The sequence below is a fragment of the Hippocampus guttulatus genome, chromosome 3 (assembly GCF_054856545.1).
Source record: "Hippocampus guttulatus isolate MCC_2025c chromosome 3, RoL_Hgut_1.0, whole genome shotgun sequence".
Classification (NCBI taxonomy): Eukaryota; Metazoa; Chordata; class Actinopteri; order Syngnathiformes; family Syngnathidae; genus Hippocampus; species Hippocampus guttulatus.
Genome location: NC_141263.1, coordinates 26,032,205 through 26,056,739, shown reverse-complemented (window position 1 = coordinate 26,056,739; position 24,535 = coordinate 26,032,205). Strand labels below are relative to the sequence as shown.

Sequence of the window (24,535 nt, the reverse complement as noted above, 5' to 3'; positions counted from 1 at the left end):
TAAATATGCACATTGCTACGTTACCAAGCTCGCCATCTTGGGCAGCATACACAAACGCAGATCCGTGCCGCTGAATGCACATTGTCTGCTTTTGAAGATTTTAGTCCATCATTTTTTTTTTAAAGCCATTTTTCAAGTTTTTGAAATATTTCCAAAACAACGTTGTCTCATTATAAAGTGGCCAAAATGTCATTTCCCTATTTCCGTTTTGAATAAAAGGGTCCTGGGAAAACGGCCCCTGCAGTAAGCTATAAAGTGAGATGATGCGAGGATGTTGCAGTGCCGCCTGGGGGAGGGTCGAGTTGTTATGGCCCGGGTGAATCTCAATCATCAAGGCCCTTTATTGGGGCTGGCCTTTTGATGGGCCAGCTGCAGCCATTCATCTCGCCATTTACATTGAAATGCAACAACAGGACGGGGGAAGGAGAGGCTCCAGGAGGTGTGCGTCTGCGCTCGTTGGATGCGAATGAAATGCAAAGACATACCGAAATGCTAAAGAGAAGAGGTCCTTCAGTTGGCGCATGGGCTTCCTAACGCGTCTAGCCACCTATCTTTTGTTGTTCCCTAGCCTGTTGTGCGGCAGTATACCTCACCAACAACAAAAGGATCTAAGCACCCTTTTTGACCGGTGCGCGCAATTGCAAACGTCAGCTCTTTTCGGTCTTTACAGCCTGGCTGGCGGTTATAAAGACCCCGTGATTCATGTCACATTTTAACACCGCTTATTCGTGCTGCTTTGTGCGGTTTTCCTTCCTTTCGGAGTGTTATTTACTAATAACCAGCCATTCCAGTTTATGAAGCCGCTGTTGACTGGATTCTCCAGCTACGGATCCCGTTTTGTTGTAATGGATCCGTTAATCGGAACGGCTTGAGCTCCATTCTGACAAACGAGGCCAGTGTGTCATTTTTCTTTCTCAATTTGCTCAGCTCTTGACCTACGGGCCGTCGATTTAGGGGGACTTCAGAAAACGTTAGCTCAACAGAGAAAATGATGGAACGCTGGGTGACATGATTTCTATCACGGTACAAGTTAAATGCCATCACGTTAAGGGGGTGGGGGTGTATGTATACATATATTCCCGTTAAAAATTATTATGGAATTATTTCCGGGTGGGTTTTATCATCCGCCGTCAAACAAAGATATCATGTAACTTCACTACATTAATATGACAAAGCCTTATGTGTTCATTGTAGAGGCTGTGAATTGACTGGACATTTGTGGCCAGATTTTCCATTGTCCGATTTGGTGAAAGAAATGAAGACACACCCGATGATACCTGCTGACGTTGATCCCTTTTTGAAATTGGAAGATGTTATGTCATATCATTGGGTGCAATCTTACTTTTTCTACACTAAGCATGTGTGATGTTGCTGACTGCGGTGGTTCTCAACTGTTGTCACCCTGAGACACACATTTTCCTTCTGCTGCATACCAGCGACCTACTTTTGTAGATGGGAGCAACAACAAAGACTAAGGAACGCGTTTTTTTTTAAAGATAGCCGCTGACAAGGCATGTATAGTCTGTCGTCACTTTCCCAGAATAATGGCTTGCTGTTGGTTATTTTTTTTTCCATTTTTTTCAGGGGAAAAATGTAACCAAATACTCAACAAATTTATCAATCTTATTTCATTGAATGATCTAAGGATGTTGAGGCAATTTTTGGGGGGGTCAAAATATGACATTATTTAAAGCAGGGGTGCCCAACCTTTTCTTGACCGACGAGCTACTTTTCAAGCAGCCAACCTCTCGCCATCGATTCATTCCTCCACGTGAATGCATACACACATGTACGCACACACTCATGCCAAGATGAGCAACAGCCATACGGACCTGAACATGAACGAAACGGGGGGGGTAGATGCAAGACAGAGTTTGTAAAAAGGAAATCAGTGGGACACCTGACGACAGCGAGGCAGGGACGGCCTTTTATAGCGCAGAAACTGCACTATCGTCGCTCGCGTGTACCGTTTTAAAGTGCTGCTCCTGGCGCTCCAGATTCCCTTTCTTTGCCAATGCCATCGGTGCATTACGGATCAAACAAACTTTGACTGGGAGAAAAACAAAAAAATGTCTGTCATCGCTAGCTGCAAATTAAAGGCTTCTGTCGGCTAAACGACTTCCCGTGATGCAGGTCATGCGGCACCGTAGGTTAAAGGTGACCTACTTTTTTGGTTTGATTTGTTTTCAAATACTTTTTTTTGTGGACGTAAGACTGATAGGATGCTTAGCGTGCAGTTTACACTAACACAAAAATATATTCGTAACATGCCACACACAATTTTTTTTCCCACCCATTTCCATCAACATTCCCGCAGTTGACTTGGGAGCAGTCCGCGGACGACCAGTCGCTGTTTTATTATTTTCCTATTTTCAAAAGCTGTTTATCATGAGCATGATGTTCCATCAAAAGCATCTCGCTTGCCATGACGTCTGCTAGCCAGAGGTTAAATTTGTTTACAGAGAAACGTTGGCTGAAGCGCGTGGAAACTACCTCTCCTGTCGCTGACTTAATTATGTTCCATGCTGACCCCACACAGCGCCGAATGAGTTCAGTCAGGTTTGGATGCGTCGCTCGTTGGGCGGTGTTCTTGAGAGGCTGCCTCCGCACCTCATTTAGCCACAGGAGCAAGCTGGCTGTAGCTGAAATCGAGATGGATTTTGTACGAGAGAGAAGCGCTGAGCGGAGAAATCAAGGTGTGCGGGTGATTGTTCAACGTGGACCCACGGGTGGAGTGCAAATCTTGGGCCAAATTCATCCGGCGACAGGAAAAACAGTTTGCCACCATTGAAATGGTTTGGGAATATCTTTCGTATGTCTTTGCGACATTGATCGAACCCTACAACACACTTGCAAACCTTTGCCGCTCAGTGAGATACGGGCCAAAGCAACCGTTGTTTGCGTCAATTCTCTGCAGGACTATTTTGGTTCGTGCAGGTGCGCTAATTGTCGGTTACATACATGGCTCACACTACTATTAAGTGCACGCACACACATACATGCACGCAGACATTTCGATAGCAGTCATGCAACGACATATTTTCTGTCTTTTTCATTGTATCCCCCCCCCCCCCCCCCCCTCCCTGGGTATGCCGTGTAGATGTTTCATCACCACGGACTGCTGCTACCTTCATGCTAGTTCATTCCCATTATTCGCTTGTTGAGATTCCCCTCATTTCTCCACGTCCATCCAGGAGCCAAGGGGTCCTCAGGAAGTTCTGCTTGCAGGAAGCCAAGGGCGTTGGACCTTGTTTCCTCTTCAGAGTGGACACAAATCATTTTCCATAATTTTAGCACCGTGTCAGCTTCTTCTGTTTTTCTGCATATGATCGACAGCGCTGCGTGTGTACAACACGTGCGCACATAATTTAAATGCTGAGCAAAAGATTAAGTTGTGTGTTAGTGGAAACCCTTTTATACATTCTTCCTCAGCTACAGTATCTTGTACCCGATGGTTTGTCATTCTATTGTGTACGCCAACATGGTGCCCCCGAGGATCACCATTGATGGGACATATAAAATGAACATTTATTTTGGGCGCGTGGATCAAACTGTTGGCGCTTTGCATTAATCAGTTCCTAAGAAGGAGCTCTCAGTTTCTAAAAGGTTGATGACCCCCCCGGTCTACAATTATGTGATCGCTATTTTGTGTCAAACAGCTCTCGATTCCTGGTTAAAGTTTGCCTTGAGCTGCAGCGCAATTCCTAACCGCGATAATTGTGCGGTCATTTCCGTTTCAAATTTCATGACAATTATCACACTCGGGTAAAAGTGTGTTTTTTCTCGGCTTGATTGTTCATGCCAGAAGAGGAACGTTCGGTGGATGATGTCGTCTCCACCCCAACTACTTTTTGCCATAACATGCTCATGTTTTCAACGGGTAGCAAATCTCTGCCATTCATCACAGCACCGCTGGCCGCACATTCGCTGCGCCAAGTGATTGACAGTCATGGCAAAGGGATTCTTATTTCACCGCATCGGCTGGTAGTAGACGTATTAGACGTAGGTGAATGTGTATACTGTACCTTATTCAAAACAAAACAGCCGGTGGCCACTATCACATCTGGTGCCCACTGCTGCGAGGTATTTATCAGTCCATCAGCTGATAACACACTGTTCTTTTTTACCGAGGACTATCTTACATAATTTTATTCCTTCCCTCTATTGGAGCCGTGCGCTGTGGCCAATTTTGGATGTGGTTCAGAAATGATCTTTGTTGGTGTGCAAGAGCGAGTGGGAGTGAGAGAGAGAGAGAGAGAGAGACAGCGAGCGACAGCTGGTCTGAGAAAGTCGTGTGCTCCGTGTTGCGCTATAAATCAGTGTGTGGGATTATTTTAGTTTTTCTACCTGACGTAACTGGGAAAATGAAGGGCCAAAGTGCCGTGACATCTTTGCGAGTCGTATGCAGAGTTACGGTGCCAGCTGGAGAGCAAACCGAATGACTGAACTGGCATTTTTGATGAAAGACGTCTGAAATGGATTCCAAAACTCTGGATATTCTGCGATGACTGCCGACTCTCGGCTCCTGTTCACGCCGATTATTTGTCCAGTTGATTCATAGAAGCCCAAATGAAACCAAAATAAACAACTGCCTGTGGGCTCAGCCAACCGCCAATTATACTTGTCCAGTCACATTTTCATGCAGAACCGTGGTAAGAGATATAATTTACTCGGAATCCCGTGTGAAGCTTCTTTGAGCGGTGGCCCTGCGGGGTCAGACCCAGTCCTTGCCCCGAACATTTGTGACATAATTCCAAGACTGTTGTCAAAACTCTTAAAAAAAAGAAAAAAACAATTATGAATATCTTTAAAAAAAAAGATCAGTCCATGTGTGTGTGTGTGTGTGTGTTTTATTCAAGGCTCTTGGAAGTGCAGCTACAATGTTTGCATGAGAGCACATAATGTTCTTCTCTGGTCGGAGTGAATACTCAATTCCGATGGGCTCAAATTTTTGTTGGTGTACGTTGTCAGCCGATCATGTACATCCTTTGAATGTCTCAAGAAGTTCCTGTCAAAAATATCATTACAGCGTTCGACGTGAATGCACAGCACCGTTTGCAGTTAGATGATACGAGCCAACATAGCAACCTGACAGATTTTTTTTTTTTTTTTTTAAGCAAACAAAGTACTGTGAGGACAGAAATAGGCCATTTTAAAACAATGACTTATTGAATCTTTGACTTCATTTGATGATGACAACATCTTTTGCTGGGATGCCGCGGAGTAATTGAGGGGGAAAAAACGAAAAGGCAGAGGTGGCACCAAGTGTTTTTTAACTCCGTATGGTTACAATCAACTCACTGAGGAGAAGGATCATGAAATCAACATGAAGAAAACAACAAACTGGGTGACTGAAACCCTGAGACACTTCCTGGCACAAAAACAAAAACAAAAAACACACACCCACTCACCTCACTTTGTCATCAGTGAATGGTTACAAGCCCGTGAAAATTCTGGACGGCCATGAAGACACTGCAGTCCCTGGCAGAAAAGAGGTTGCGAGGGACCACTGCTATAACCCTCCGCTACATCATTGGATATCTAGTAAATAAGTGCCAAGACATTGCATTGGTTAAAGCAAAACCGAAATAAGCTGTTCATATTTTGTCATTCAAAACTAGTCAGATCAGCAGATGGTAAATAAGCATTTCTCCCAAAAAAGAGGCTAAATGTCCGTCCTTGTTTGTCACTACTGTGAAATATGTCCTATGAGCGTGCTTTGTCACGTACTTTTATTCAGCCTCCCGGGCGCCGTACAGCAGCAGTGCAGCAAGCGTGGATGGATATCACCCGAAGCAGCTGCTGAAAACAAAGGCCCGATCCACAATACGCGACAACTCCCAGTTGGCGTCACTCTATGAATCTGCCACCGAGAAAAAGACCGCTAAACATTCTGCGCTATATTTAAAGCATTAAAAGGTTCAACCAAACAACACAATTTCATCAAACGAAAGTCTGCTAGTTTACCGCTAACATTGAATACGAATGGCCTTAGACGGGCGAATGTGAGACTAATAAAGGTTTTCTTATCTTATAAGATAAGAAAACCTTTATTAGTCTCACAATGGAGAAATTCCCAATCCGCAGCAGCAAAGTTATGAAAGGAAGAAGTAGAAGAACAAAATATAGGAGCTGCTGTAAAGGCAGCTACTCTCACATGATATAAGCATGAACTTCACTGTAATCATAAATGCTACCGTCACACAAACTGAGCCATCCAGCTACAAAGATTGAGGCATGATTTGGATGTAACTACCGTACTCGTTTCATTACAAATCAGTTGTGGTGGTGTTGAGCATAGAAAAGGTGACAATCGCGTCAATGTCCCGATGATTTATAAACCGACTGTAAGCTGTCGGCGTGCCGTGTTAACGTGCCGCTACATATCTTCGACTTTGCCTCCAGCAAACACCTGCTTGCATGCCGAGGATGTTGGTTCAGCGTTGCCGCAATTTGCTAAAATGAAGCCACGCAGATGCGTCCGGCGAGATTTGAATTGCCAATTCTCCAGGTCCGCCTCGCGCTTCTTCCCAAATGGCAATTCTGTGACCAAATCGCCTCAGAGCAGCCGTATTCTGATGAAGTCTGCGGATTAGCCGAAGAATGTCATGACATCATCTTCACATGACACAGTACAAGTTGTGTACTGTGAGAGAAGGTCATAAACAGCCAAATTGGCTGAGGTTTTAGAGTTGGTTTGGAGTGCATCAAGGTAATTATTTCTCTGGGTGCAGAGGGCACAGAATTTGTATTTGTGCGGACTGTAAGGAGCCTCAATAGGTGATGAGCGCCCTTGAGGCTCAAATTCATTGGTGTATTTTGCAACTCATTTTGAAGGAGCGATCCTTTGTTCAACCTATCAAGCCCCCCAAAAACGTATTTGTGTCGAGCAACAAGAAATATACTTGACAGACTTGAAGATTACGATGTATGGCACATTCACTTTTACCGTTTGAAGATATCTTTTTTTTTTTTTTTTGAATGAGATATTTTTCTCCCCATCAGTCCTATGAGCCTGTTACCTTGACAACAGCGAAACGTTTTTATCAAGGGCTGTGTGTTCGTTTTGTGTGTGCGTGCTTGCGATGCGTTGAAAGAACTGTGGCAAGGCAGTACTTACTGGGCAAAAATAAATAAATAATGGTGTCACAAACATTGCTGCCATCTTCTTATTGCAGCCCTTTCCCTTCCTTCTTTTACGCCTCGATTCTCTGTCTTCTTTAAATATCATCTTTTTCGATTTCTGGTGTATTGGTCATTTGACAGATGCCCATTTTCATGAGCATTGCTAGTTTTCACTGCTTTCTCTGCCTGGCTCCCGATGACAATACGACGTGACCGCAGGATGTGTCCCTCACGTTTTCCAAAAATTATTTTACATTTTGTCCCCGCTTCCCTTCACAGTTACAGAACAAATCAGCAGTTACCAGATCCAAATGAATAGGACGGTATTTATTTTTTTAAATTCACATCTTCTATGCCGAATCCTGCGGTTTTTGTAAATGCTGTATTTGTTTGAGATCAATAAGAGGAATCATTGTGCCTGTCTGCCCAAGTCAGATCTCATCAATAATGTAGATGTTTTTGTAGAAGAGCTGCGTGGTGTGCATGTCTTTTTCTAAAATCTTTCAATACCCGCCACCCCCTCCCAGTGTCAGGTTTCGTCTCCATTCTTTGTGCATTGAGGAGCAGATGACGAAATCTAATTAGTGGCGATATTACAATCAGCTCTGATACCTGATGCTCGGACACACTGCAAGCCAAACGCGGGCTTGGGCTGTTATGTGAAGCCAATGGATCTTTCAAGTGAATATTTGTTGTTTGGGTTCATAACGTCAGTGCATGAACCATTTCTAAGGTCTCTGTTGACTGCATATTCTGAGAAATGTTTTACCGTATTTTCCGCATTATAAGACGCGCTTAAGAGCATTCAATTTTCTCAAAAGCCAACAGTGCGCCTTATAATCCGGTGTGCCTTATATGTGGATCAATATTCAGATTTCTTGGACATAGTATTTGAAATGTTCTCTCAAGCACTTTGTTACAGCTGCAGCGGTTGTGAAAGCGCGATATACATAAAGCTGTATCGTATTCCTTTAGCGTAGCTCCATCTAGTGGATGCATAATGCAACTGCAGCTACGATTGTAGCTTCTATTCTATGCGACTTATAATGCCGTGCACCTTATATATGAAAACGGTTTGAAAATAGGCTATTCATTGAAAGTGTGCCTTATACTTCCAGGCGCCTTATAGTACGGAAAATACGGTACTTTCGTATTGGTCTCATGGGTGTGGTGAATGATAAAAAATGCCTCGCTAGTTTGTACACACGGTATGGCCTTAATAAATGTCTGTCGATGAACCAAAACAAAGCTGTCAGTGTCACCCCCCCAATGGCTGGTCGCACTGTTGTGACCTCAGATTCATTTTTTTTTCACCGTTGAGAAATTAAATTGCATATGTGACCAAATTGGTCACACAGTAGAGCTCTGAGCATATACATTTTGCTCCGTGTATTTAACCAACGAAATGTTCTACCGAATCACATCCTTTTGTTGAACAAAAGGATCATGCTGATTTAATGTTAGCACATCATGGGAAACGCCAATAGACTGGCGAGTAGAAATTCGAACCAATGTTACTGTAATTAGAAACTTTCAAACAACTGGTACTAAACAGTGCCCCCAGCTATGGAGGTACATTGACACATTTAATTAAAGACACGCCTGTAAACAACTCAATGTAATTTCCCTAGAATAACATGCACTTCATTAATATATGCACCCCAAAAACCACTCTTTTAAACTGATTACCGGCTTAGCAATCACATTGCTGTTTTCTCTTTACTTGCTAGCAGTTTGATCTGTCAACAATCTGAGTTGTCGCCGCTTCCTTTTGTGATCGTTTCAGTATTATTGTATTGCGGATTTCATGCAGCTTTAGTATCAAAGTCAGAATAAATGCTACACTCTTGGTTGATTTGGGTTTTGCATCACATAATGTGGTTGACGGACTTCAATATGTATTCATCGTGTCGGCTTCATTGCGATGTTACTTAATTTTTGTTTACTTCAGCTGTATTCTCCTCAGTTGGCTGACATCTCCTTTTGTATTGTTTCTGGAGGAGCGGGGTGGGGAGTGGTGGTGGGGGGGTTGCTTCCTGGTTGGATTATTACAATCCTTCAATCCTCCGCTGCCCGCTGGGAACCCACAACAGGTTCCACTCCAGTAAAAACACAAATACCCATCTATCATCCTCCTTGCCATGTAGGCCATCCCAGTGAGGTCTGGCCTTAATCCTCTTTTACGCACCCACCTGCTATTCTGCCTCTACCTACCTCTAGCCTTTCTACTCCAATGCCTACTTGATGATATTGTCCAGTGATAAAAAGGCCACCCTTTTTTAAGTGTTGAGGGTAAAACTCAGCTGTATCCCTATAATTTGGCATTAATCAAAAAGGAAATAACAGTTTGGTATAACATCGTAACCGAGCAATCTGTAAAATTTGTGGGGTTTTTTTTCAAACAGTTCTCACCCGCTATTCATTTAGCAGACTTAGATGCATTTTGACCTAGATTGAGGGAGCAATTGTGCGCTCAAATGAAAAAGGGCCTGCTACACTGTCTGGAATGTAACCAGTTTAGCCCAACACTGGGCCTCTGTTAAATATGCTGCCATGTCCCGCCTCCTAAATCCCGATAAACCCTTGTCCTCGTGGTTGGAAGGGAACAGGGGAAAGGGTGCCTATCCAGGAAGATTTGAAACACGAGGAGAGCTGCGGGGTGCTGGCCTGTTTAGGTTTGGTTTGTCTTCCTGGTTTTTTTCCCCTCCCCTCCCGACTCCACTGTCCCGTATGACCACGTTGTTGTTCCACTCAGGTCAGGTTTGGGTTCCACTTAGCAGTTCAAACACATTTTCTTGCATTGAGCTAGCTCAGAATGGGCCTTCACAGAGGGGAACCAAATAGTTTGTACCCATACTATTTTATGGCTCAATATTTCTATGTGGGGCGATCAAATTTCGAGCCTGATAATATAAAACACCGCACTTAGGACTCTTGCAGCTTTGAACTTCCACTTCGAAAGGATCATACCTCAGTATTGATTTTGCTGCATCACGCAGGTCCGATGATGTGACTTGAAATCAAAAAGAATGACTCAAACTGAATTAAAGGGCTGCGCCAAACACACAGACACCTTGAGCATACTCTCACAGGAGCTGCCGTTGACTCCAGCTCACGTCCAGATACTCGCGTACGCTCTCTGACATCACACTCCTCCCCATCTTGCCTCGCCATATGCGACAGTAGTCGAAAAAAATAGTTGAAAGTAAACCTATTTCCGACTTGCGATTCTTTCGTGCGTCTTCAAATACTGTAAGTGTGTCCATCTGAAATTTTTCAAACAAATATGTTTTTGGTACATCCTACATGTTTATTTTTAACCACTATTGTAATGATTCTCAATTTGGAAACCCTTCTTCGGTCTGCTTGAGGTTTCTTCCCAAGTGGGAGTGTTTCCTAGCTTTCGTCTCTTACTTCATCTGGGGTTCAGTTGGGGTTCAGTCAGTCTTTTAATAAGCGAGGAGTGTGCTCTTATACCTCTTCCATGTGAAAAGTGACCTGAGACAACTTCTGTTTGATTTGACGCTATATAAATAAAACTGAATTGAAGGAAAACTGTTAAGTGAGGAGAAATCCCTGGCTTCGTTTGCCTTTTCCTTATTAATCTTTTCTTGTGTGTGTGTGTGTGTCATGTTTCAGGATCTTTGGACACCCGAAGATTCTCTGGTGCTTCTCTTTTTGGATTTTAACCCACTGGCATTCTCCCACAACCATGGAATCGGTATGTTGATGAACAATCTCTTTTTACAATGTTTGATACATGTATAGACTTACAATAGAAGACTTGCTTTCAGTGACGTTGCCCTCAAAAATCATTTTTGAAAGAATATCCTGTCAACCAATGTCCATTTAAAATTAGCCTGACGTGGATGGGAACCCAAGTTCAAAAGTGGAACTGTTCAGGAACAACATTTTTCTGACGCATATCGATACAGGTCACAAACTTTGCTTCGGTTTCCCAACGGGCACAACATTCAACTGGAATGCTCAGTGTGAATGTTGTCGCTTATGTTTTGGCCAGACAGATGTTGCTATATATTAGCTCTTAGGATGACTCCAGAAAGTGAAAGGCCCAGTGTTGGGCTAAAGTGCGAAGAAATCCTGGAAATGTTTGTCGACCCGGTGGCATCCCGTGAGCACTTGTTGGTGGGGCTGGTCGCATGCCACCAAATGTTGTTTTTATTGAATCTTGTCTTTTGAAGAGCTCTAAACTCTTCGCTTCAGGCAGGTTGGGAGTTCCCTTTCGACAGCTGCGGAAATACAGCGCGCTGATCAGTCACCGCTGGTTCTCACAGTCTGACGAAGCACGTTTCTGGAATGTAACCCCCCTTCAAAAGATGGACGTCCCAAGCGGGGATCCGGCAACATTGCGCAAGGCATCTAACATATTTGCCTTCACGTATGATTTATTTGTAATTCTACGAGCATCCTTAATGGATTTGCAGTAGCACGAGACAATGACATTTCCATCTCATGGGTTGGAGAAGGCTCGTTTTCTGTATTTATGTACGTATGTACAGCTTGCCAGCATCATTCGGTCTGTCATGCGCAGAAGCCTCTTGTACCAGTAGTCCGTCCGAAAGCACATTAGCGTTGCGCTCTATCCGTTGGAATGTATGCATTAAGAGCAGGGCTTAGTGCTTGCTGAACTTGTGCCTTGTTGTCCATTGTCAGAGGTTGCCTTGGTGAGAAAGAAAAATAGGTCACCGTTTTCTGTACTGTAGAGCTAGCTCCTGTTTCCACCAAATCCCTACTTTAGCAAACGTTTCACTCAGACATGCATAACAGACTACCAGATGTATTTCACACACTAATCACCATCTCAATGATCGCCGACATGTGTCATCTTTCCATAGAAATTAAATTACAATTCCAAACAGAGTTCCACATTGTAAGAATCTATCTGTATATTAGAATATTTTGCTGGGGTGGGGTTGGGTTTGGGGGGGGCGGGGGGTGCTGGTCAGCCAATGATTCCAGCAGTCGGCGATTGCGCTTGCTTTGCAGACATCATCTCTGCTCGTTCTTGACTCTCAGCAGCCTTTCCTGTCTCTCTGCCTGCGACATTGCACCAGCCAGAGCTGCTTCTGTTTACCTCCCTGAGCTGCCTATATCTGCTTACTGTCAGTGGAAACCAAGGAAACTGATCACAAAGCTTATTATGGGTGCCAGGAGTGGAATACACACTGTGCCTGTGGGCACGCAGGCACACACGCAGAGCGATGCACCACCCTCCTCCATCTCCTCATGTGATGCCAGTCACGTGGTTTGCAGGCAAGCAGCTCAGCAAATCTGAATTGGTCTTTTATTTTTAACTGCTTTAAATCCTCCACCTGGGCTGCACAGTAAGTGCAAATGTTGTAGGCGTCTGTTGATTCGATTTGATTTGACTGTCTTGAGAATAAACGAATACTCGATCCATGTTTGTGCTTCTCCACAGCTCGATTTTTACAGACGCAAATAGTTAGGATGGATGGATTTGGCTTTACAATTCTGAAACTGTCCAAACAGATAATATCCACCCCAGGCCACAATGAACGTTGAAAAAAAAATAATAATTGCAATGCAACTGGATGTCGCCGTGAGCCAAATTACAAGGCGTTTGCTCTTTCTCACAGTTTCTATTCATGTCCTGATTACTCAAAAGGATATTTCAATGAATGAATTATTTTTATCAAACTATTACCGGCACTCTTACGCTATGTTTTATCAACAGCAATTAGCTTCTATAACAATCTATGACTGTATAACTTCCATCCATTTTCCGAACCGCTTGATCCTCACTAGGGTCGCGGGGGTTGCTGGAGCCTATCCCAGCCGTCTTCGGGCAGTAGGCGGGGACACCCTGAATCAGTTGCCAGCCAATCGCAGGGCACACAGAGACGAACAACCATTCACGCCCACACTCACACCTAGGGACAATTTAGAGCGTCCAATCAGCCTGCCATGCATGTTTTTGGAATGTGGGAGGAAACCGGAGCACCCGGAGAAAACCCACGCAGGCCCGGGGAGAACATGCAAACTCCACACAGGGAGGCCGGAGCTGGAATCGAACCCGGTACCTCTGCACTGTGAAGCCGACGTGCTAACCACTGGACTACCGGGCCGCACTGTATAACTTAAATCTCCAAATTTTCAACAGTAGTTTTTTGTGGGGGGTCAGAGGGAGGGGGGTGCATAATGACACCCAGGTGCTCCAAATTTTGCACAGCATTCCAAAAAAATCCAGTTTTGAAGGGATGCAGTGAAGTGCACAGAATTAAAAATAAATACATTCTCTGGTCTTTCAGTTCCAGTTACACTCACGTTTTTACCAGTAGAAGTGTTTATAAATTAACTCTTTCCAAAGTTTAGTCTTAAAAGTACAAGTTTGTCGGTTTGCAAATCCTTTTCAATTTCAATTTGAGTCACGTCTGTCACGGCTCACCTGTTTTCTGGATTTGGTCATGTGACGTTTGCAGAATGAGCCCTAAGGCTTTGTGCGTCATTTTTAGTCGACAGCAAATACTAAAATGGCCGCCCCTGAGATGGATAGCAACGGGTGCATTTTGCTGCCCAATTCATCTTGCACAAAGGCAATATTAATCGCAGTACCGTTTAGTGTGGGCGCACGGAACATATTGGAAAGACAGTTTTTGACTTGACTCCCTCTTTCACAACAATCAAAAAGCATTGGGGGGGGGTGACATTTTCAATGGGAGGCAGGTCGGTTTAGTACTCGCACTCTTTTACAATGAAGTCACGCTGTTTTGGTTTGTGGCTTGGCATCTTAATGAAATAAGCACGGTTGTCCTCTGAAGAAGTCGGTGCTTGGATTGCAGCCTATGTTTCTCCAACAACTGCATGTACCTTTCAGCATTCATGGTTTCTGCACAGAAGTGGAAGTGACCCACGACGTGGACACTCACACGCCCGCGTAGCGTCACAGATGCTGGCTTTTGGACTTTGCGCTGATCGCGACGGAGTCCGTCCTTTTTTCTCTTTGGCTCAGAAGATAATTTTTCACTTTGTGCCAGTCCACCTCCGAATGAGCTTCGGGCCCAGAGAAGCTTGCGGCATTTCTGTGTGTTGTTATGTGGCTTTCGCTTTGCATGGTAGAGTTTTAACTTGCATTTGCAGATGTCGCTGCTGAACTTTTTTAAGTGACAATGGTTTTCTCGAGCCCATCTGGCAATATCCGTTGCACAATGACGCCGGTTTTTCATGCGGCGCCACATGAGGGATCAAAGGTCACAGGCCTTCATTGTTGGTTTTCAGCCTTGTCGCTTACTGCCGAGATTTCTCCAGACTCTCAGAATGTTTTTATGATATTCTGATGACTGTGAGAATGATGAAATCCCCAAGTGTCTTATAATTGTCCATTGACAAATGTTCTTCAACTGTTGCACTATTTGCTGACACATTTCATAAAATGCTGAACCTCTCTCAGTCCTTGCTTGTGAACAATGGGGTCTTTTATTTTTTTAAATTTTTGAGCATGTTGAGGACATCACATTCAGAATGAGAGACCGTTTGCAAACGAACGTTGGTCAGTTTGAACATTAAATATCTTGTCTTTGTCATGTATTCAATTGATTGTCGCTTGAAAAGGATTTTCAAACTATTGCATTTTTTTTCTATTCATGTTTTACACAACGTCCAAACTTAGATGAAATTGGGAGTTTGCATAGTGAATTCAGAATTTCCAGCCTTTTTGACATGAACAATAAGGAAGATATGCTTTTTAAATCCAGCGAGTTTGTTTTACTTGTTAATGTTGTAGTTGTGTCAACTGTGAGCACCCTGACTATGTTGTTAATACTGTTTTCACGCGTACCAATGTTCCTACTGCATTAGACATCGTAGTTGGCGGCCATTTTATTGGGAATGATTACAACGAACTACCGCTGTAACATACAGATTCGTTTTGTCCCTCGAGGGACGTTGTAACGAGCTTCGACTGTGCTTTATAAGTTCTGTTATCTCTCCGCAGCCAAGCTCAAAAGGAAGGTGTCCACGTTCGATTTGGCCTAGATGAAAGTCTGAACTTCTTGTAATCACACCTTGCTCGCTCGTTTCCTCTTTGTACTCCCCCTTCGATCTCCTCCTTGCCCCAAATGGGGCTTGTTCCTCACTGGGGATTAGTGTGTGCAGCAGCTCTGAACACAGAAGTGGGCCCTGCCTGTCACATTACATAACTCGCCCCGGGAAGAGCGACTCAGCCTTGCCCGACTGGAGAGGCGACTATAGAGGCTTTGTTTTCCCCACCTTGCCTTCTTCCTCCTCTCTTCGGCTTCTCGTCCTCCCCTTCAGGCAGACTGCACAGTTACACTGTATAGAAAGGAGTCTGTTTTCAGGAAACAGACAAGTCACTGTGGCCCTGAGTGCAAGCGCGCTAATAGCGACTAGCATCACAGGATGCTTACATCTTAGGCTGAGGAATTCACCATCTAACTCGAGGTCACACGGTTTCAAAGATCGGAAGTTAATTCGTCTCTGCCAATCCTGCATTTCCCCTTGAGCATACCCTGTGCATAGCTTTCATGTCAGGAGCGATGGACCCTCGTGTTGAGTTTTTAAGGCAATGCATGTGAAAAAAAGCCATAGCTTGCTCCATTCAAAACTTGAACTGAACTATCAACACTGTCCATGCATCTTTGATTTTTCTTTTTTTCTTTTGTTTTTGTGATGCCAATGAACAGAGCGCAACAGCACTGCACAGGCGTGTCATATGATCTAGGCATTACACATACGTACAGCACATTTGACAATAAAGTTGTATTCAATTCAATTCAGTTCCCAGCATGCATTGCGTTTCGCAATACATTTAATAAATGACAATGACAATAAATTACAAGGATGCTAAGCCTGTCATATGTCTGTGGTTTCTGTTACCGGTAGTTGTCATGTTTTTTTTCCTCCAAACCTTGACTTTGTGTGAAATCGTGTCACCCATGTCAATTCCTCAACGTCATTGGCGATGTGTCATACATTGCTGGTAGAAATTATTCGGATGTGGACAGTATCAAGCTGATTTTTGCAATATGTAATTATAATTAAAAAAATAAATACAGATTATGTTTCTGTCACACAACACCACATATGGTCTTCTGTCATGTATGTTTTTTTTTCTATATGTATTTTTTAAGTCGATGGAATAGTGTTTACTTTCGTGGCATTGTGTGTGACCAAAGTTCCCATCAATTGTGGCCACAAAACCAAACGCTGTTTGGTTCTGATGACTAATTTTAGAGCCGCGTGGCCCTTCCCGAAGGTGGGATGGATCAGATCCATTTGTTTTTGTTCGTCTCTTCTGAAACTGTCCACAAATAGACATACATTATGTTGCTGTATAGTAGATCCCAAAATACATCTGACAAAATTGTTGGTCCCTGCTTTTAAAGAAAAAGCCACGAATGGTCACCGAAATAACTCGAGACTGAGATTTGCCAACATGCAAATTGACAAGCCACGAAGCATCCGGGAGAAAGTCCGTAGGGCAGATGAGACCAAACTGGAGCTTTAGCTAAGTTTATAGAAGCACGAATGAAGCATTTGTAAATTACTGTTTGCAGAAAAGAAAATGAGAGATGCTCCGTCATGTATTGGATCTAGCTTTCCTTCATCCAGTATCGTGCGACGTGTCAGAAAGCGAGGTCTTGAAAGTTCAGTAGTAGTCATCATGGGTTAATGACCTAAAGCGCACAGCTAAAACTATCCGGCTATGGCAAAGAACAAATCAATAAGACTATTTTGGAGTGGCCTTCTCTGAAACCTCATCGAAATCTAGTTGAACATCAGCGAAAGGAGCTGAAACGTGCAGTCTGGAGAAGCCTGGAGGCAACCCTTAAACCCGAGACATTATGTCCACTGCTATTAACCATTTATAGCCATAAGCATGGGGCCATAGAAGCATAAGCTACTCACAGAAAGTTCGGGATGTTGGGCTTTTGCGTGGAATTTCAGTTAATGCACCGTTCATGCATTCCTTCCTCGAACCGGGCATGCTGGAGCTTCTCGCAGCTGTCTTTGGGCGAGAGGCAGGGTACAGCCTGAAGTGGTTGCCAGCCAATGGCAGGGCACAAATAGACAAAACACTTTTCACACTCACATTCACAGCTATGGACGATTAATTAACCTAAAATAAACTGTGCCCTTTACTGGTGAACTTAATTTGACCGTCTCTCAACTCTTGAACGTTCACCCGTTGTGAACTTTGCCATGCAGCTCCTGGTTCGAGAACAGCAAGTTGTACCAAAAGGTACAGGAAGAATAAATTGTTAGACGTGTGCAATCAAGTTTTGACAGTTGAATTGAGTTCATCTGGGAAGGTTATAATGTCGTGCATTTTAGATTTGTCCTGAAATTCACCCTAAAGCTTAATTTTTCACAATCTTTAAGCTTTTAAGTCTTGGAAAAAAATGTTAACACATCAGTAGGAAGTTATTGTCACATTCTGAATATATATTATTATAGCAAATAGTCTCACTCCTCAAAATGAATGGACGGTCGTAAAACAAATAATTTTCCGAATGACTGTTGTCATAATCTTACACGCTTGCAATAGCAGAACCAACGAAACATTGATGATGTCTTTTAATCTGATTTTTAAGACCGCATGCACGTTATTTATCCAATCGAGCAACTTTGTACAACATGGGACGTAGTGTCTTGAATTTTATTTCAAATGGATTTGAAATGTATTTAAAAAGTCTCGAATTGAACTTACCTTGGGCTGTAGCAACGCTGTTATGCTCCGCTCTTCTCGAGAACACGAATAGCTAGAATTGACTCGTGTTGGTTTATGTAGGAAATTCCGTTCTAATCTTTTGTTCTGTCACAGAGGTATTTTTCCTCTTAGAGCAAGCTGAAACCTAAAAGATGAGTGCAGAGGGCACACAAGAGACGATCCATGATCGACATGATCTTCTTATCATAATGGCTCCTTTTCTGATTTGCTTGCGTCTGAAAGGAATCTGGTTACAGGGAATTCTAGCCCAAATTGGTGTGCGGTAGAATAGACTTTTTTTTTCCCCCTATCATTTTCTTACTTTCACAAATGAGCTATATATGAGCTTTTTTCGTACTTTGGCCCTGTCTGATCCTTCTCATGCCCCCATTCAAACCTTGGCGTTGTGACCTTGGTTTCGAGTGGCTGTGCTCCCTTTCGAAAGCCAACACCTCTCCCGGGAGAAAATGACCTTATTGTCTGTCACAGTGTAAATCTGCGCACCTCTCTCGGTCTTTAATATTAAGCCGATTCAACAAGTCTTGTGTCCAGTTTGATGCAGCTGCATTTTATAGTGTAGAAAAGGGCTTGGTTTGTGGGAAGTCGGGCTGAAAGATTGAATTGCGCTTCTTCTGATATATTACTTTTTCTATTGGAATAACTTTTTTTGGTGGGGGGGTTAAAAGCTATTTACTGTAATTTCCGGGTCAGTAGGGGCACCTGATTAAGACACAACAGCTAAATTTAGCCATTAAGGCAAATCTGTAAATATATTGCCCGCTTCGCACAATTAGTCGCTGGCCTCCACCTTATGCAAAGAAAGAGGTCACACAGATAGATGTTTGAAAAACTTTCACTTAAAGACCGTTGGAACATCCCCCCCCCCCCCCCCCCCCCAAACAATGCCGAACACGGCTAGTTTACACAGTGGCCTCCCAGAATCCTCATCCTGTTGACGAAGATTACCAAAGCCCTCTTCAACAGCTCAAAAATTCCTTCGTACACATTGTCAGTCTCTGTTTAGCTCTTTAGCGATGTCACAAGCAGAAATGTTTGGAGTTGTAGCTAATGTAGAGCAGTGTTGGTTTTGGCAGCCATTTTAGTCTTTTGGGCAAAAATACTTCTTAGGTTTAGTCACATTTTAGTCATTCCGATTCGTGAATTGTTTTTTTAGTCGACGAAAGCTCAAAAATGTGACAAATGACAAAAACGAAATATAATTTCGTCAGGGTCATCGTTGACAAATGAGTGAAATTGAGTGGCTGATTGTTAGAATCTGCCATTGATGTTTTGACTTTGACATACTTGGTTGAAACTTTGTTTGTTGAAGCACACTTAGTTCCACAGGTTTGGACCTATCCCGCAGCAGGTGTTTCTTTAGGAGGCCAGCTTTACTCTCAATGTGAAAATACAGTACTTGTTTACTTTGGCTCTCCTCCCTTTCAATCTATTCAACTGTGCATAGTCTGATCTTAAACTTTTCATTTATTCACCTCTGACTTTGTTTGCCATGTCCACAAAGCTTGCCTCTTTGGTCCTTGCTTCTAGTTTGATTTTTAATTGCTTAATTTTTGCAGGTCGTGATGATAGTAAAATAAATGCGTGTATGAAGCAAAAAAAAAAATGTTTGCAGGGAAATCTTTTTTGCTTCTTTTTTTTTCTTTGAATTGCACTTCGTACTTTCTTACTCCTAGTGCTGTCTTGCAGCATCCTGAAATCCAAAGCACGTGCTCTGTATGCCCATGCAGACGATATAGAATGGCTGCAAAGTTTTCTGGGCATTTGCAAAACAAGATGGAGAGGACCAAAAGTGCCAAACTAACGCTGTTTCAGCACCTATCAAATTGTTTCTTCCTGCTCGGGCACTTCTGGGAGTGATTCGCAGGCATTTTCCCAGCAGCCATGGATTTACTGACCGGGATTGTGTATTTAGCACATTGACAAGTTATATCTGGAGTATCCTTAACATAAGGAAGAATATTGACTTCTACCACATCTTTGCGGTTATCGGACAAGGCATAAATTGAAGTCTGTTATTACAAATTTGCTGATCAATGCTTTGTGGAGAAAGAATGCTAACACTGCATGGAAAATAACCTTTTTTTTCAAACTCGAAAAGACCCAGCCATGCTTGGGCAGTGTTGGAGATAAGAATGTGCGCAAAGTATCCAAATTAAGTTGTCAAAGTCACAAATAATTATTAGCAAAGTTGTCTTTTTTAAAAGCGTTTCACATTTTCATCGTTATGGGCATTGTTATTTTCTTGTCTGCAGTCAGTCCCGTTGTCGGAATGTTTTCCAATGTGTTGCATCAGGCTGGAGCCTGCTTAAGAGCTGGGCAGAGGCCAGCAGTCAGCCAGAACAGGAAGCAGATGGAGCAGTTTGGGCTTAACCCTTCCCACGCCATTTTATCCTGTCGGCCCTCCCCCTCCAACCTGCAAGCCGCTCTGTGGAATGGAAGGAGGGCTGGGTAGGGAGTGTTTGGGGGATGGTAGAAACACGACTGCTTGCAGAAAGAGATGTGCACAGAACAGCGAGGTTGCCGCACAGCTTCAGCTACAGCCATGCATGTATACTCGGAACCATTTTGCAACTTGAAAATGCTGAACAATTTTTACACGTGGTGACCCCATCGACAAATTACAAAACCTTTTTTTTCCATCCATGTGTAATGGCCCAACAATAAACTAACATGAGGCAAACATGTTGCTGTTCTCTTGCATTAACATTTAAATGCAAAGGACTCATTTATTATTTCCTTAGTTTGACAACCTTGTCCTGGTGAAGAAACACATATCCATACAATATTGGGCATTGTGACGCAGTTGCATGTTATATTTAAGAAATGCCACATCCTTCTCGACTTCACCCTTGAGTTCTTTAGCTCACAATAACTGTTGAAACAATATTTGCAGTTTATCGGTTAACTTTAAGGTCGAGTCACGTTCAATCACACTTTCCAACTTGAGTTATTAGAGAGAAGCACAAAAGCAGTTGGTCAGAAAATCAGCGGTTCCCAATTATTATTATTTTTGCATGCTTGCTGCTCTCAGGAAATGCTCCGTTTTCACCAACATCATCTACTATATCGAGCACGGGTACAGAGCTTGAAATAGGCACTCGGGAGACAGAAAAACGAAGCTTCAGATCTGAGGCTCCATTCAGAGCTGGCAACACTCCTCAAGCAAAATATACAGAGGCATCTTTGAACACATGCGAGGGAGAAAAGTCGGGAGTTTTCACTGCCTTTAGCTGTTGCTAAGACATCACTGAGGTCTGCTTCGGATGAAAATGTCGCCTTGTTTTGACCAGCTGACTCTTGTTATCTCGATGATTGGCACATATGGCATCATGACGTTGAGTAATAATTGTCGTTTTTGCACTGTAAATATGCGGGCACCGGCTGTCCTATATAACATGATTTTCGAACATGGTTGCTATGCTAAAACTCTGGCCAATTCTAAATACTGTGGCAGTCTTGGGCCACAGTTTCACAGTCGTCTATATCAAGTCATAAGTACATTCACAACGTTCATCAGCTGTCACCACGCAATGTATGTCGTTGTCTTCCTTTAAAACTTACCAACTTGACCGAATTGAGCTCGCCCTCACTCCCATCGCCTCAAACCCATCACTCGCCCCACACGACTGCATTGACTCAGTGTGTGATTCCGTCGTAATATCTCAACTCGCGTCCATTGTGCCTGCATCGTTAGCGTGGGGCACAACAGTTTGGCTTTTTGGCAAAATATGCCGTGAAGAAAGCAAAATTGTGGAGATGAAATGTTAGCTTTTAGCAACGGATGCCAATGGCTTTCATGGCTCTTTCCACTCCTTCCATCCAACAGCACTGCTCCATCCTCCACTTGCCTTCGACCAACCAAAGTGTTAGCTGAATGTGTCATGGCTGAGGGTGACAGGACTGACAACTGTGTCCCTCTCCTCACTCTGGCCTTTCCCTTATTCTTCTCAGGGAAGTACTTGTAGATTACCATATCAGAGATGAGCAAAAGCATCAGTGTTTAAAAAAAAGAGAGGGAGGGAGGGGGAGAGAGAGAGAGAGAGAGAGAAAATAGAATGAATACATTTTGTCCAATTAGAACAAAAAGGAAGACCACTGATGCGTGGAAAGTCATTGGTTCATGTCATTTTTTTATATTCACGTCTTGGAATGTTTATATATAGATATCTGTACCATAACAAAATATCGGCCGGCCCTACTTGCAATATATTACGCAATTTTTCCAATTATAGTATCACATGGCTTATTCTCTGCAGTAATTGATCCAACCCGAAGAAGCTTTCATGCCTTGCATCTTTGAATCTTACTGGCTAAATTTGTCTACAAGTTCGAGAGTCCTGTGAGCTTCATTATTCAACATTTGCTCCAGTTGTGGAGGGTTATATTTAGAATTGTTGTTGGGGAAACCAACACACAGTGTGCACTAAAACCAAATGTAGCCAGCGGTTGGATTTTCAGAACCTTTTTAGAGGATCTCCTCATGAAACCTTCTTGCTCCTTTGTAATGTGATGTGGCATGTGGGCATCGAAACATTCATATCTCTGGAGGTGGACTTGTAGCCTTGGTTTTCGGTGTCCGAGCTTCTCTGCTAGAGCTACTGCCGAGTCGACCCCGGATAAGCAGAAGTAGATGGATGGATGAATTCTTGGTTCATATTGTCTGGTTCCTGACCCATTCTCATGAACTCATCGAAGGTATCAGTCATTGTCTACAATTCTAATATAGTTGTGTGTTTTCCGGTGGTGACCGCAGGCGGTTGTGTTCAGCCAAGTTGTGGGAATCAGGCAGTTAGGTCATACAGCAATATTTGTGTTAGCACTCATAAACTCCAGTTTCACCACAGAGCTAACCATTTTTTTTTCCAACAGAGATGATCATTGTGACCTTGCTGATTTTACCTTTTTTCACCATTGGCAGCCTGCCACTGCTGTAGCCAGACAGCCAGCTGGAGTGAGCCGGAAATAAATGCGGATCTTTGTCGCATTGGAGATTTGAGACACATTGAGAGAGTCTACCTCTTTCCTGTGTGTTTGTACTATCATCATAAAATAGGCAATTATCCACACGTTTGAGGTCCTATATTCTCTGGTTTATTGCTCATCAAATATATCTGGCAAACTATGTTTGAAATACTGTATGTCTCTAGATATCAACACAATTACGTTGCCGTGAAATGAGATGAGGCCTTAACTTATTCACTTCCATTGACGGCAGTAAATGTCCAAAACATCCCCGTGTTTTCTAGCCAGGCTGGCAGTGACTAACAGAGTCATACCAGTGGCAGCGGGACCACGGAATAGCGGTGAGGGAAAAGGCCAGCGATACAGAGGAAAGCTTCATCGCCGGATTATTAAGATCAATAATGCACGGACAAAAACTGTGTGCTAACGAGAACTTGATTCATCGTGTACAGCGCTGTATCGTTACACTTGTCAACATACGGCACACGGCCGGCGGGCTCGTTGAAGCTCATGTAGCAAATGCTGCCTGATATTTGTAATCATTCATTTTTATTTGTTTCTATAATGCCAGTTCCGGTTCTGACAGGGCCACCGCAACTTGACTCATGGCGGCCTGACTTAAAAGGCCGAATGTCAGACCTTGATGCTGAAAACGTGTTGTTGCTGTCGGTGGGTCGAAAAGCAGGATGCGCTATCCCTCTCTCATTGGCCGCCGGTGCTTGATGGCGAAAGCTCAATGCCTCTCGTAATCTGTGGAAACGTGAGCCTGAATAAATGGTCACACGCTTGTGGATTATCTTCCCCAGGATGTTATTTTGTGCAGGAAGGATGTTTGAAATGCCAGTCACCAACACACAACACCCTCCCCCCTGCTTCTCTCCCACACACGCAGTCTTTTATAATCTGTTGGTGAGCTGCATTGGAAGAGTGCGTCTTCGTATTGCAGATCTCTGCAGCCTTAGGTTATTGGAGTGTGCATATAGCACACATTTGGACAGTGTGGGGGGAAAAAAGGCTGCCTGATTCAATTTTCCAACACCGTCCTAACCTTTTTTTTGGCCATTTTTACCTCTGTCTTCCTCGGTCTTCTTCCTCTTTGGTCCTTTGCTTCGAACACTTTTTCTGAGTTTTAAGGCATCCACACTCGTCTGCTTGGGAGGGCATCTCGCTGATGAGCCCTCTGAGGCGGGCAGCGAGGGAGTCGAAGCTCAGCCGAGGCATTGACAGAGTAGTGAGACCCAGCAGGGGAGTGAGCAGCTAAATATAGAGCGTGCACTGGAGTGGTGGTGATGTCACAGGCCAGAGAAGAGAGGAAAAGGCAGTGGGCTTGAGGCTACTTTTACAGGTGACTCGCTAAGTAAGGCTCTGCTTCTCAAAGTCTTCTTATGTGGTTGGAATGATGTAACATTTAAAATCAAAATTTCTTTGGAAACTTTCCTGAGGGAACAATTTGATATGCATTGTCTTAGAAACTCGGCAGTTCAAGGATGTTACTCAAAAGAGCTTTTTTTTTAAAAGTAGGGTTCTTTTTTTTTCCTTCTTTTTTTAAAGGAAAAAGAGTTGAACGTATATTGTCTGAAGTGACGTGACGTTAAAACAAAATCGAAATGTCAGCCCTTACGGACTTGCCCACTTTCCACTGAGGCCTTGGCATGCGCCCTTGCGCTTATAGCTCTGGTGCACACTAGCCGCAGAAGTAATATCTGCGGTGTATCCCTG

The 24,535-nt window shown here is 43.4% G+C and overlaps 1 protein-coding gene across 3 annotated transcripts in view; it reads left to right on the top strand.

The window, feature by feature from the left end:
- Positions 1 to 24,535, top strand: part of ankrd11 (ankyrin repeat domain 11) — a 75,333-nt gene that overhangs the window by 9,141 nt on the left and 41,657 nt on the right. For all 3 annotated transcript variants that reach the window (XM_086107713.1, XM_086107714.1, XM_086107712.1), the window contains exon 2: positions 10,765 to 10,846. The gene's annotated coding sequence lies outside the window, so the exon portion shown is untranslated. The remainder of the gene's footprint in view (positions 1 to 10,764; positions 10,847 to 24,535) is intronic.